The following is a 14,306-nucleotide window of genomic DNA, read 5'->3' as shown; positions in this document are numbered from 1 at the left end:
TCTCAGAATGAGGAAGCTTTTTCTCTCTCTTCTTCTGTCTTTTAAAATTTCTGTTTCTAAACACCCTGCTTGTGTGTGTTTGTGTCCTGAATTCTTCTCGATTCAAGACACAGAACCACAGGTAGAGGCCCAGACAACAAAGCCATTTCATTTGGGGGTTCTCATTTGGGATCAGAATCAGAACAGAAGATACAAACATCGGATTGGTGAGTATGGAGTGGACCTCAAATCTGTCTTTTAATCTCAAGGCTTTCTTCAAATCAGTTTTATTCACAGAGGTCCTAACCATCATGTGAGGCTGGAAGAAGTCTGAAGCAACGGAGGATTATTGTCCAGGGCACACCCTGGCATTATTCAAAACCTTCTGGACTGAGCCAGCCTGTGACGGCCCATCTAGGATCTGAGTGTTGGTAAAGGATCTTCAGCTATCCTGTCACAAAATTTTCCTTTCTTTCTATCTGGTGTCACTATGTGTCTTATTCTCTCTGTGTGTGCAATGTGCAGGAAGGTTTACAGTTCAGAGAAACACTTTCTTAGGAAAGATTGGCAAATGCCTCAGGCAGAACTCGATAAGCATCTGTATCTTCCTCTAGTGAGCACATGGTATTTCTAAGCCAACAGTGTCACCTAGTGAAAATAGAAATTCTCTTCATGAGACACATTTCAGTCATTTACCATAACACTGCAGTTTCCTAATTATTTTTGTGCTGCTAGAAAAGACCCTTCTGTGAATGGGAAAGCTCTGCCTTCAACAATTAGGAGTAAATATCCTCCATAGCCAAATTTTAGTTCTGATACTGTCCCGTCGGTAGGAAAAAATCTCCTTAGGTCCCTACCTTCATTTAAGGCACCCAGTCTGCCTCTAATTAGAAAAGTACTTAATTAGTAAGGAGAATTTTAAGTTTATAAGTTAATCAGAAACACTTTTCTAAGGGTGAATGTTTTATCATGAGCCATAATAGCAGGCAATCTAGCAAATTTTTTTGTTGTTAAAGAAACCTCGCCCAAAGGTGACTACTAGATTCTCTGCAAAGATTCGTTTTTTGGGGGAGCCAGGAAGATCACACAAGTCTAGAAAGTCAAAGGGGATCACAGGTGGATAAGCTAAGGTTGCATGGGCAAAGCACGGTAAATCCTATCACTTAGTTCATCTGGTTCCGTGGCTTGGAAAGCCACACTGACAACCATGTGCAGCACATTTAACACGGTGCCAGGACCCAGGAACCAAGAAAAGAGAATGGTTGGGAGACACTCACACTATCTTCCCCTCTACCCTGGGTCACAATGAAAGAAAGAAAACTAAAAGGATGCTTTTATTCTCACTTCTTTTCTAGATGTAACAGACATCTTCACCTTGCACCCCTCTGGAGTGCACTGTGAAACACTAGAATTTCTTCAACCTCAGGACTTTGAAAAAAAAGCAACTCATTTTCTTTTGCACAAGGGTATGGCATTTTTACTGAACCTTTGCAAGCATTGTAAAATCAGCCTGCTATTTTAACAGGCATATCAGCAGGACTATAGGAATAATCCTCCAGAATTAGAAAAGCAACTTCCAGGGGAACCACCTGAGAACCCCAGTATTTGGGGCCACCGCAAGTTCCCTTCTTATTACAGGACCCTAGAGAAGTAAAGGAAGACTTAGTCCAATTTTCTGACAACACCAATAGGTTTATAGAAGTTTTCAGAATTTAACTCAAGTATCCCCTCACATGAAAGGATGTTATGCTGCTTCTAAACCCAACCCCAACTACAGCTGAAAAGCAGGCAGCTCTGCAGGCAGCAGAGATTTTCAGAAATGAGCAACGTATCTCCTAATACATCAAAAGGGAAAAAAGGAGATAGGGAATCCGTGAAGAAATAGAAGAAACACCATTTCGAATAGGAGTGACGCAGTTCCTCTTGACAACCCCGATTGGGACTCCAGTATCTCTCAGATGAATGGAAAAGAAAACACTTTTTAATATGCCTTTTAGAAGGTCTAGAAAGAACTAAGGCCAAATTTCTTATTCTTCTAAACTGTCTATGATAGACCAAAAGCCAGATGAGAATCCTGCAGCCTTTATGGAAAGGCTGAGAGAGGCACTAATAGAACAAACCTCCTTATCCCCTGATTGGTCGAGAAACAGCTCATTCTAAAGGACAAGTTTATTACACAGTCAGCTTCCGATATTAGAAGGAAACTACAGAAGCAAGCTATAACCAAATAGCACCTTAAAGACCTCCTTAAGGTGGCCACTTTGGTCTTTTATAATAGAAACCAAGGAGGACCCTGTAGTCCCAGCTACTCTGGAGGCTGAGGCAGAAGAATCGCTTGAACCCAGGAGGCAGAGGTTGCAGTGAGCCGAGATAGCACCACTACACTGCAGCCTGGGTGACAGAGTGAGCGAGATTCCATCTCAAAAAAAAAAAAGATTTGTGTGTTCAATTTTTGGTATTCTTTGTATTCTGTGGTGGTTCTTGATGCAGAAGTTTATAATGTGAGTATCCACATGCTATTCTGTCTATCCAAGCAGGAGCTGCAAGTTAGTCTTGCCTTCTAGTCACACTTTTCCTCTCTCTCAAAGGTGGTCTTTTAACGTAGCTATTGTTTCTTAGCTATAATTGTTATTTCAGGGTGGAGCCCATTAAGAAATATTCTCTATGCCTGGACTCAAAAAAATTCTCTATGCCTGGACTCAGCATGGATAAATCTTAAAAAGGAGCAAACCTACTTTACCTAAGGGTCTACTTTTACAAATACTTTATTTAAAGATATATATATATATATATTTTTTAACCTTCAAGGAGGGATATGGACTAAGCAAAAAGGTTGGCAGATTTAATTTTTGTTATAAATCAGTCTTTTATTTACCTTTACGAAGATTTCTTTAAAAAAAAAATATATTAAAATCTTTTTAGAAGCTGCTGCACATCAGCAGTCAAGCCTAGATGAGGAACTAGGGAGACTTCTTTTTAAATGCACATCCTAAAGTGCAGTGATGTTTATTTGGAATACCCCATTGTAATTTTAAATTACCTTTAGTAAAAATTTTCCCATTTCTGTGTTTGCTGCTACCAGGGTCTAATACATACTCATGTAAATGTAGGCATACGTGGAAGATAAATTACTCAGTTCTTAAAAAATTAAGGATTCTATTCTTATCTTGAACCTTGCTTTGGCTGATATCATTCTGACAAACTTAGCCAAAGATTCTTTTCTGCCTAAAAGAGCACAAGAATAAGAAACCAAGGGGATAAAACACAATTTCTGCCAGTTTACAGATGTCAAGTTTACACCACTTGCATTATTGCCATTCACTAGTGATTTCTACCTCACCCAGTGAGATGTCATAGACCTCTAACTGAATCCAAGCCAGTTAGTTATCAGATCCAGTCTGACTCTAGATCCAGTTCACTTTCTGTCCTGACTTCTTAATCCAGTTTGAATTCTAATTCACTAAAAACTCAGAGAGTTCAAACACAAATCCATGACACTTTGGAATCCAAGAAGAACTTACCATGCTCCCTAGTTGCTGCAAGACAGCAGCGAACACAATAAGCCATTGTTTGGTCACTTGGTGTTCTTGGGGGTTGCTAGAGGCTCTATTTCAGATTTTACTTCTAGTTCAATCTGTTAAAAATGTCTTAAACCCGCCGGGCGCGGTGGCTCAAGCCTGTAATCCCAGGACTTTGGGAGGCCGAGACGGGCGGATCACGAGGTCAGGAGATCGAGACCATCCTGGTGAACACGGTGAAACCCCGTCTCTACTAAAAAATACAAAAACTAGCCACGTGAGGTGGCTGGCGCCTGTAGTCCCAGCTATTCGGGAGGGTGAGGCAGGAGAATGGTGTAAACCCGGGAGGCGGAGCTTGCAGTGAGCTGAGATCCAGCCACTGCACTCCAGCCTGGGCGACAGAGCGAGACTCCGTCTCAAAAAAAAAAAAAAAAAAAAAAAAAGTCTTTAAACCATATATATTATTTGAGATGGACTTTCATTTTTGTCATCCAGCAAGGAGTTCTTGGCTCACTGCGACCTTCACCCTCTCAGGTCAAGCAATTCTCCTACCTCAGCCTCCCAAGTAGCTGGGATTACAGGCACCCGCCACCATGCCCAGCTTTTTTTTTTTTTTTTTTTAAGTACAGACAGGGTTTCACCATGCTGGCCAGGCTGATCTCGAACTCCTAACCTCAGGTGATCCACCCATCTCAGCGTCCCAAAGTGCTGGGATTACAGGCGTGAGCCACTATGCCCAGCCAAACAAAATAAATTTAACAGAGTTTAATCAGCAAAAAGTTATTCACTAATTTTGCAGTCTGGTGAGCCAGAGTAGGCTCAGAGAAAACTCTCAAGCAGTCACACTGTTGGAAGCATTTAAACTGGAACAATTTCACTATGACTAGGGGATGGATAAAATAACGCTGAAGACCTGTTGGACTGCATTCACAAAAAGTCAGGGCATTCTTAGTCATAGGATGAGATAGGAGTTCAATATGTTTGGGATCACCAAAATACAGAAAAGAGACCCAACTGGATAAACAGAATGCAATAAAAAAGCCAGACAAAATCCATCAAATTCAAGATGGTAATGAAAGTGACCTCTGGTCATCCTCACTGCTGATTATACATTGATTTACAATGCATTAGCATGTTAGAAGAAACTCCCACTGGTGCCATGACAGTTTACAAATGCCATGGAAATGTCCAGAAGTTAAACTACATAGTCTAAGAAGGGGACGAACTGTCGATTCCTGAAAATTACTCCTCCAGTCATGGAAAACTCACAAATATTCACCTTTTGTTTAGCATATAATCAATAAATAACTATAAGTATACTCAATCAAGCTGTCCATGCCATTGTTGCTGTCTGTAGGTAGCCACTCTTTTACTTCTTCACTTTCTCAGTAAACTTGCTTTTACTTTATAGACTCACCCTAAATTCTTTGTTTGTTTGTTTGTTTGTTTGTTTTTTGAGATGGAGTTTCGCTCTGTCGCCCAGGCGGGATTGCAGTGCCATGATCTCAGCTCACTGCAACCTCCACCTCCCGGGTTCAAGTGATTCTTCCTGCCTCAGCCTCCTGAGTCATTGGGACTACAGGTTTGTGCCACCACGCCCAGCTAATTTTTGTATTTTTAGTAGAAATGGGGTTTCTCCATGTTGGCCAGGATAGTCTTGATCTCTTGACCTTGTGATCCACCTGGCCTCAGCATCTCAAAGTGCTAGGATTAGAGGGCGTGAGCCACTGCGCCTGGCTTGACTCACCCTAAATTCTTTTTATGTGTGAGATTCAAGAACGCTCTCTTGAGGTTTGGATTGTGATCCTGTTGTGGGATGTAGGACGAGAGAGACTAGCACAGGTGAGTAAAGGAGGATATTTATTTTAAGGTACCCACTGGCTCAGTGGATTCACATCTAAAAAGCTGAGCCTTCAACAAAGACCGAGCAGGGTTTTTATAAGTGGGCTTACAGAAGCAAAACAAAAGCAGTTAATCATATAGTGCATAACTTGTGGCCTTGCATCGCTGGTGGCCTTGTAACTGTGTCAAAAGAAAAACAAGAACTGGCTAAATACAGGCATTTGTAAAACATAGTCATGCTTCAGAGGCAAAGGAAAGGAGTTTAACAGTAAGGGAATTTGTCTTTTTTTTTTTTTTTCTTCTTCCTTCAACCTTGTTCTGGAGTGACGGGGGTGCCTGGAGCCTATTCCTTTGATCTTGGCTTTTCGGATTTGTCTTATAACTGTCCTTGAAGCAAGCTGCTAAGCAGAGGAAAATTTGTTTCTTTTTCTTTTTAAACCTTACTACAATCCCTTTCTGGTCACAACATAATGGAAGAATATTTATGCACAGATGAAAAACCTGAAGTACAGGAAAGAAAAGTGAGTTACAGAAACAGTTATTAATTACAGCTTGGCATTTGCTTTATTTAGACATGAATTAAGCAGTTGGCCTCTTTTGATTGGCCAAAATTTGATAACTGGCCCAAAATTAGGTTACAGTTTATTTACATTTTCAGTTGGGTTTCAGTTGACCATGTATGAAGAAACCCTCAGCCTCAATTCAAAACACATAAAAAGGCAGCTTAAGTTAAACTTTATTTAACAAACAGATTCATATGTCTGCAAATGCTTTTCATCCCTTTTTGATATTTGGAGGCTATTTATCATTTTCATTGCTGACTAAACTACTGTGCCTGAAACAAACTCTAACCTTGATATGAAGTGACTTATAGACAAATCTGCTAACAGGACATTTATTCTGCTGAAATTTAGAAAAATAGCTGAGTGCAGCTGAAGTCGTCCTTTGATTTTTAAAATAACAGAGCTGCTTTTTAGGATTCTAAAGTCAGAAGCAGCCATGAGGCAATTCTCAGCAGCACATATGAAAATCACACACAGTGAATGCATCTTTCACCTGAACCAATTGTTTTCTCCCCAGTCTGCGTGTAAAAATCACTTGGGGGAGGGTCTTTAAAACTCTTCCCGGCCGGGCGCGGTGGCTCAAGCCTGTAATCCCAGCACTTTGGGAGGTCGAGGCAGGCGGATCACAAGGTCAGGAGATCGAGACCATCCTGGCTAACACGGTTGAAACCCCGTCTCTACTGAAAAAATACAAAAAACTAGCCGGGTGAGGTGCGGGCCGCCTCTAGTCCCAGCTACTCGGAGGCCTTGAGGCAGGAGAATGGCGTGAACCCGGGAGTCAGGCGGAGCTTGCAGTGAGCTGAGATCTGGCCAGTGCACTCCAGCTTTCGGTGACAGAGCGAGACTCCATCTCTAAAAAAAAAAAAAAAAAAAAAAACTCTTCCAATTCAAGTCGACACACCCCAGTTAAATCAGAATTCCTGGAGTGGAACCTGGGCAACAGTATGTTTAAATCTTTCAAGGTGACGACAGAGTACAGCCAAGCTCAAAGCCACTGCTTTAAAATCAACACTTTTTAGATCACCTACTTGCCAATTATTTCTCAAATAAATAAAAATTGTTTGCCACTAAATCATGGCCTTTCAGTCTTACCAGTATTATCAAATTACTATTTTTTTCAGAACCAACCTGCTATTGGTTCTGTTTCCGATTCAACCTGGTTCCATAGATACTGCACACTACGTGGACGACACTGTGCAAGGTGCCGTGGCACTGATGATTATTACTGTGAGGAAAACATTTCCTTAAATTAAAAAAAGCTGCATTTCCACAAAACAAAAAACATTACATGTATCAAATTAAGAAAAAAAAATACCTATCACTCACCCAAAGGTTAGAGCTTTAATATTCCCTTTGAATATTAACATCTGTATGATTATGTCCTGAGTGAGTGTGTTCCACCAGAAAACAAAACAAAACAAAAAACTAAAATCCTGCCATTATTCTGAGATACTGAGTTAGCATTTCTGTACAAATATGTACTATTTAATTTTTTTTTTTTTTTTGAGACAGAGTCTCTCTCTGTCTCCCAGGGTGGAGTTCAGTGGCCCGATCTCAGCTCTCTACAACCTCCTCCTCCCAGGTTCAAGTGATTCTCCTGCCCCTCAGCCTCCTGAGTAGCTGGGACTACAGGCGTCCGTCACCACCCCTGGCTAAGTTTTGTATTTTTAGTAGAGACGGTGTTTCACCATATTGGCCAGGCTGGTCTCGAACTCCTGACCTTGTGATCTGCCCGCCTCGGCCTCCCAAAGTGCTGGGATTACAGACATAAGCCACCGTGCCCGGCCTAATTTTTTTATTAATATGTAGCATACAGAACTACATGCACAAAGCATTTATTCATGTAAGCTCAATAAATTGTTACAAAAAACACACTTGTGCAATCAAAAAATAAAACTAGGCCCGGTGCAGTGGGTCACTCCTGTAATCTTTGTATTTTGGAAGGCCGAGGCCTGCAGATTGCTTGAGCTCAGGAGCTTAGACCAGCCTGGGCACCCATAGTGACCACCCTGTCTCTTCTAAAATAAAAATACCAAAAAACAACCAGGCATGGTGGTGCACACTTGTGGTCCTAGCTCCCTCGGGAAACTGAGGTGGGAGGATCATTTGAACCTGATTGGTGGAGGCTACAGTGAGCCAAAATCACACCCCTGCACTCTATTCTGTGTGAAAGAGTGAGACTTTTTCTCAAAATAAAATAAAACTAGACTCATCCATGCCTCAGCAAATGCCTTATCCTTTCTTCTCCAACAATAGCCATAATCTTATGAGCTAACATTTTAGATTATTTTTGTGTTTTGTTACAGAAAATTTTTAACATGTGCAAAACAAACAAAACACATATTGTTGAGGCTTCAGGACAACCACAATAGACTTGTCATGAAGCCACAGCAACAACTGATCTTGTGCGATTCTGGTGTCATCTACACTTCTCTACTTCAGTCAGCCCTGGTCAACCCATTGGCCACTCTACATTATTTACTTTAGTTTTGTTTTTTGTGAGGTCAAATGTACATACATTGAAAGGCACAAATCCTAACTGAAAAATTTTGACAGATAAATACACTCATATAACCTTCATATCTTTTAAGAATGAACTGAACTTTGTTCTATCCTAGTGATAGAATATAAAAATAGAATGATGAATTTTTTTTTTTTTCATTCTCAGATAATTCCTTCAGGCCTTTCTTTCAGAAAATTTTGTTGTCATGAGAGGCTATTTCTTGGTGATTTTTTGTTTGTTTGGTTTACCATTGGTTCATTTTGCCTGACATCATACAATATGTACTATTTTATTTTAAGCTTGTCTCATTTAGCAGGTTTAAGAGATTCATCCAGCATATTTGCTTCAGTAGCTTGTTTCTTTCTATGACTGAGTAGCATTCTCTTGTATGAATGAGTTACAATTTCTCCATCCATTATCCTAGAGATGGACATTTGGGTTTTTTCCTACTTTAAGCTATTATGACAAAAAGGTTTATAAACATTATTGTGTAAATACTTTTTACAATGTAATTTGATTCCTTTATTAGCATTTAAGTGACACCTCTACTTTTTAAAATCGTTTCTCCAGGTATTACAATATGCATCTTTAACATATCACAATCTATCTAGAGTTAATACTGTACTATTTTAATAAATGTAAAATGTGAAGGCCTTGTTGTTAAAAAGTTTGAATTACCTCCTTCTATTTTTTGTGCTATTTATAAATCTTATGTCTATGCATTATATATATCACAATACTGGGTTGTAACATTTATTAAATATTCATAAGTCTTATAAAGAAATTAAGAGAAAATGATGCCTATAAATATTTAGAGGCAAACATTTTGAGGCTATGTAAATACACTGTTTTTCTTTTAAATTTACCCACAATTTGTGCATTCTTCAGTACATCTTGTCTACAGTAATTATTATTGTTGTGTTCTAGTTGTGATTTTCTACTTTGCGTTACCCATCTACATTAATTAGTACTTGGAATTCTATAGAAAAGATTTTATTTCTATCTCTCTTTTTTTCTATTTATTTATTTTTTCTAGACCTGTATGGACTTATGAATATTTCTTTTATTCTCAGGGTTATAATCCAATCCTATGATTATTTATTTTGTTTCTCACGCTCTTCCAGCTTGGGCTGCTTGAAAGTCTTTCAGGTTGACTTCCTCTGACATGTCTTTTTCTGTTGTTCATAAAGCACTTTTTTAACTTTCTGGCTTCACAAGACACTCTACCTTAACCTGAATGTTCTATTCCACTGCTAGAATTATCTAATTTTTCAAATAGTCTTGCTTCCTTTTATTAGCGAATAGTACTTAGAAACCATGATATAAGAGCTAAGTGTGCTCATTAATACTGGGATGTGACTGCTTTTGAAACCTCTCAGCAAACAGAGTTTGAAAATTTACATATTAATATAGATTCTTGTAGGAACACCTCTCCTCCCTCTCTCTCTCCCTCTCTCTCTTTCTCTGTCTCCCTCTCTCTCAATTGACATATTATGAGACATGCATTTATCTAAATATTCCCAACTCTGGTCCAGCAACACAGGGTTTGTTCTAGAACTCTCCTCCCTTTTTTTTTTTTTTTAACTTCAGAGAGAAGCTGGGTGTAATGACCTTATGTATAGTGTGTGTATACACACACACAAAGACACGTACACAAATGCACACACATATACACTAACAGAAAGAGTAGTCTTAAAAATTGCTAATCCATATTCTTAAAAACAAACAATACTAACCAGAATACAATGTTTGTGTTCAGTTATTGAGTCTTGCAGTATTCAATTAAAACACTGTTTTTCAAAGTGATACACTTCAAGACCTTTCATTCCAATCTTCTTCAACAGTGTTAGGTTAGATAATACATTTTTAGTAAGGTTAAATTCTATTTTTTACTGCCTGCATTTTATCAGAATTTCCTCAAAATCATGTTGTTTTTTTTTTTTAAATTTGCTGAAAGGAAAATTTATTCTTTGTGATGTACAGTTCCACGAAGTTTGACAACAGTCTAGAGTCATGTAGTCATCTCCACAGTACCACACAGAACTCTTTCATTACCCCAAAAATCATCTAATGCTTCCCATTCACAGTTAACTTCTACCCTCATCTATTCTTTGGCACCAGTGATTATTCTTTAGTTGTTGTTGTCTTCCCTCTCCTCCTCCTCCCCCTCCTCCTTACTTCTTCCTTCATCCTTCTTTCTTCCTCTCCTCCTCCTCCTCCTGTAGGGAGGTCTTGCTATGCTTCCAGGCTGGTGTCAAAATCCTGGGCTCAAACAGTCCTCTCACCTCAGCACCCCAAAGTGCTGAGATTACAGACTTGAGCCATCAAGCCTGGCCTGATTATTATCAATGCCTGTAATTTCTTTTTCAACAATGCCATAAAATTGAATCTTACAATAGGTAGCCTTTTGGATCTTCCTTTCTTCACTTAAAGAAATGCATTTGACGCCTTCATACCATGATGTGAATCAATAGTTTCTTTTTGTTGACAACTGGCATTCTATTGTATGGATAAACCACAGTTTGTTTATTCATTCACCTGCAGAAAAGTATCTGGTTTACATTTAGCTTTTTGCAATTACAAATAAAGTAGACAATAAACGTCCTAGGTCATTACTAAATAATAAACACTCCTAGGTCATTACTAAAGCAAATAGACAACTAATGTTATGAAGGTTTTCATTTTTTTTGGTGAGAAGATTTTTTATTTGAAATATAGTCTGAGCAACATGAGTGTAGCCAAGAGGAGGAGGGGCTGGCCTGCCTGGAGCAGCAGCCTCTCAAATGGCATGAGAGCAGGAGTACAAATATTCCAATGTCTGTGTGCCCCAACCCCACCTGTCAGGAAAGGCAAAATGGCAGAACAAAGACCCACCCACAGCGCCTTCTCAAGGGTCTGGCTCTTGGTGCCTGCCTGCCTTTGCTTTACCTCCTGCTCTCCCCAGGTTCCAAACAGAGGTGTGCAGCAGAGGTTTCTCCCACCCCACCCACAGAGACATGATGAGCCAGTGTGACAATTAGTTCTCAGGACTATTTTGAGAGAAAAGAATCAAAGACAGAGAGGATGGGCAAGGCAATCAAGGGCTCTTGCCAAACCAGGCAAGGCAGAGCTCTCCCAGAGGGACTGTGTCAGCACCCCTCGTTTCCCTCCTTCTCAGGATCTAAAGGCAGGAAGGAGAGCTGGTGTCTGCAGGAAAATAGAGCTCTGAGGAGCGCCCTGGCTGAAGGCAGCAAGCGGGAACCTCCCAGAAGAGCACAGCCGCTGTGGTGTTCAAGCCTAGTTGACAGCATTGGGGTTGGGCCACATAAGCAGCCTGGGGTTGGAAGGACACAGACAAGAGATGGGGGTACCAAAAAGCAGCACAAAGCCATAAATAACAGAAGCAAATTCAGAGCTGTGAGGGTCCTGGCCAACCCCACATTTCCTGGGGCTGGGGGATACCCAGCACTGGCAGCTCAGGGCAGACACTACTCCAGGGTACAACTAGCCACACTCACACCGGGGCAGAGCCTTTTATTTTTCACGGTCCGCACGGCAGGTGGAAGACGCTTTGGTGCCACCCCTGACTATGCACACTGCAAGGTCTCCAGTCACACCTGAGGGAGATAGTGCGTGGCTTTCCTGGTCCTGAGAGGCCTGTGGTTGACTGTGATCATTGTGGCCACCATCGTCCTCAGGGGCCTGGCCAGCAATCTCCTCACCTCTGGGTCAACCGACAAAGGCTCACCGGCACATTCTTCCAGTCCATTCTCTCTAGTCTCCATGGGCACCTCCTCCCCGGAGCCCTCCTCTGGCTCTGCCACCTCCACTGCCATCTCTGCTGCCACCACCTCCTCTTCCTCTTCCTCCTCCTGGTCTCTCACCTTGTGGACAATGAAGAGGTGACGGCTGAGGGAGCTGGCAGGGGAGTAGCACAAACCACAGAGGAGACATTGGGCTGTGGAGCTATCCATCTGGTGCTGAGGCATGTGGCTCTGAAACTCGAGCCCCGAGTCTGTGGCAAAACTATATTTCGCGCACTGAAAAAGGGACTTGTGCCTTTTGGTGGAAGAGACGGTTGCGCCATTGCTGGTGGCTGGAGCGTCCCCTACTCCACTGACTGGTCTTTTCAGATGGTTCACCTGAGGGGAATGTCCACCTGGAGGTTTGACTTTGGACATTTGGCTCAAATCAGGGTTTCTGATGCCATGCATAAGGCTGATGTGGCTCTCCAGGAGGGAGGGCCGAGGAAAGCTGGGGCTGTCCTCTGTGCAGTACCCGCAGGTGTAGACCTTCTTTACTGTGTCATGGTTGTTGCGGATGTGTTTGCGCAGGCTGTTGGGGGTGTGGAAGGATAGTTCACACTGCCGGCACGGGTACCACTTCAATGTCCGACCGTGGCTCTTTTTCATGTGGGACACATAGCTCTCCCGATCTGGAACCCACTCCTGGCACTCCTGGCAGGTCCAGCCAGTGTTCCTCAGCCGAGGCCTGGCTTCCACCCTGCGGTGGGCTTCAGACCTACCCCAGCGGCCAGAAGGCAGGGAGCTGCTCCGAGCAGCCACACTAGTGGCTGGGGGCTCAGTGGGAACTCAAGAGCTGGGGCGGCTTGAGGATTGTGTCCACTGAAGACTGGAGGCTTGACAGCTCATCCACATTTCGGGGGAACACCGTGAGTGCTCTTGACATGTTGCATCAACTCCGGCTTTTGCATGAACAAGAGTGGGCACTCAGGGCACTTGAAGACGCCCACCTGCGTCTTGCTGACTTCTGGTAAAAATGCTGCTGCATGTGCCTCTTTCTTATTGAAGACCATTTCACAGGAGCACTTATAAATGAGCGGGAGGGTTCTGTGGGGCTGGGTGGGGTGCTGGGTGGCACTGTGGTCCGCGGTGCTGCTGCAGTCTTGAAGGCCATGGGGCAGAATGCACATTTGTGGAAAAACTGGCAGTGTCGCCTCCTGGATATGGCTTTTCAGCCAAGGCCAAGGTCAGGTGGATGACACCACGTGGATGCACCTGTAGCCCACCTTGTGGGCATAGTGCAGGCCATTCTCCTTTACATGGGTCTGGAAGTAGGCAGAGTGAGTGGCAGAGGACCCCCCAACTCCAGGCAGCCGTAGGGGGACTTGTGTGTGTGAATCGCTGTTGGGCACATGAAACTTGCAACTGGTTGGGCAGCAGCATCTGGCATACCCTGGCAGGTCAGCCCTCTGTCTCCTCTGTTGTCCTCTGGAAATGTGCCCAGCCCCGGACCATGTAGTCCCACATCTGCTTGTGACATTAAGACACTTGATTGAGTAACGATGAGCACTAACAGTGGTTGGTGGAGTGGCAAGGCTGGAGGCGGGGAGGACTGCACTGCCCGAAGTGAGGCCCATTGGGTAGACGATGAAGGGGCTGGGGATGCTTGGTCTGCCGTGGAGTTCACAGGGGCCGACACGAACATTTTGGTCTGCAGAGGGATGGGCCTTTCAGCAAGCAGCTGGAACACTGCATGACGAGCCCCTTGCTCTTGTGGTCACGGCTATGCTGGAGCAGGCTGCACTTGTTGAAGAAGAGAAGCGTCTTGGAGCACAGTGTGCACAGTACCTCAATGTGGACGCTCCACCAGCCATAGTGCTGGCTCAGGCTCTTCTCTAAGGCAAATGCGTCTCCACACTCCAGGCAGCAGTACCCACTGGCCGGCATATGGATCCTGCTGTCCGCAGGCGGGCTGAGATTTGGTGCGTAGAGGGGCACGGGGTTGGAACTGTGGAGGACCTTGTTGAAGACCTCTACAATCAGTGGAGCAGCACTTTTCACCTGGTGGACCAGGGGCACCGACATTTGTGTAAGCTGTGGCTGGCTCCGTCTTTGCACTGAGGACTTGGCTGTCACTGATGCAGCAACACTTTAGGGGACGAGTTTCAGGTTGGCCAAG

The 14,306-nt window shown here is 42.9% G+C and overlaps 1 pseudogene; it reads right to left on the bottom strand.

Annotated features, from left to right (window-relative positions):
• Positions 1–11,918: 11,918 nt before the first annotated feature.
• The window catches only part of LOC115900765, a 29,142-nt pseudogene continuing 26,754 nt past the window's right edge, over positions 11,919–14,306 (bottom strand).

Source organism: Rhinopithecus roxellana, chromosome 12, assembly GCF_007565055.1.
Source record: "Rhinopithecus roxellana isolate Shanxi Qingling chromosome 12, ASM756505v1, whole genome shotgun sequence".
Classification (NCBI taxonomy): Eukaryota; Metazoa; Chordata; class Mammalia; order Primates; family Cercopithecidae; genus Rhinopithecus; species Rhinopithecus roxellana.
This window is presented reverse-complemented; position numbering and strand designations above follow the sequence as displayed.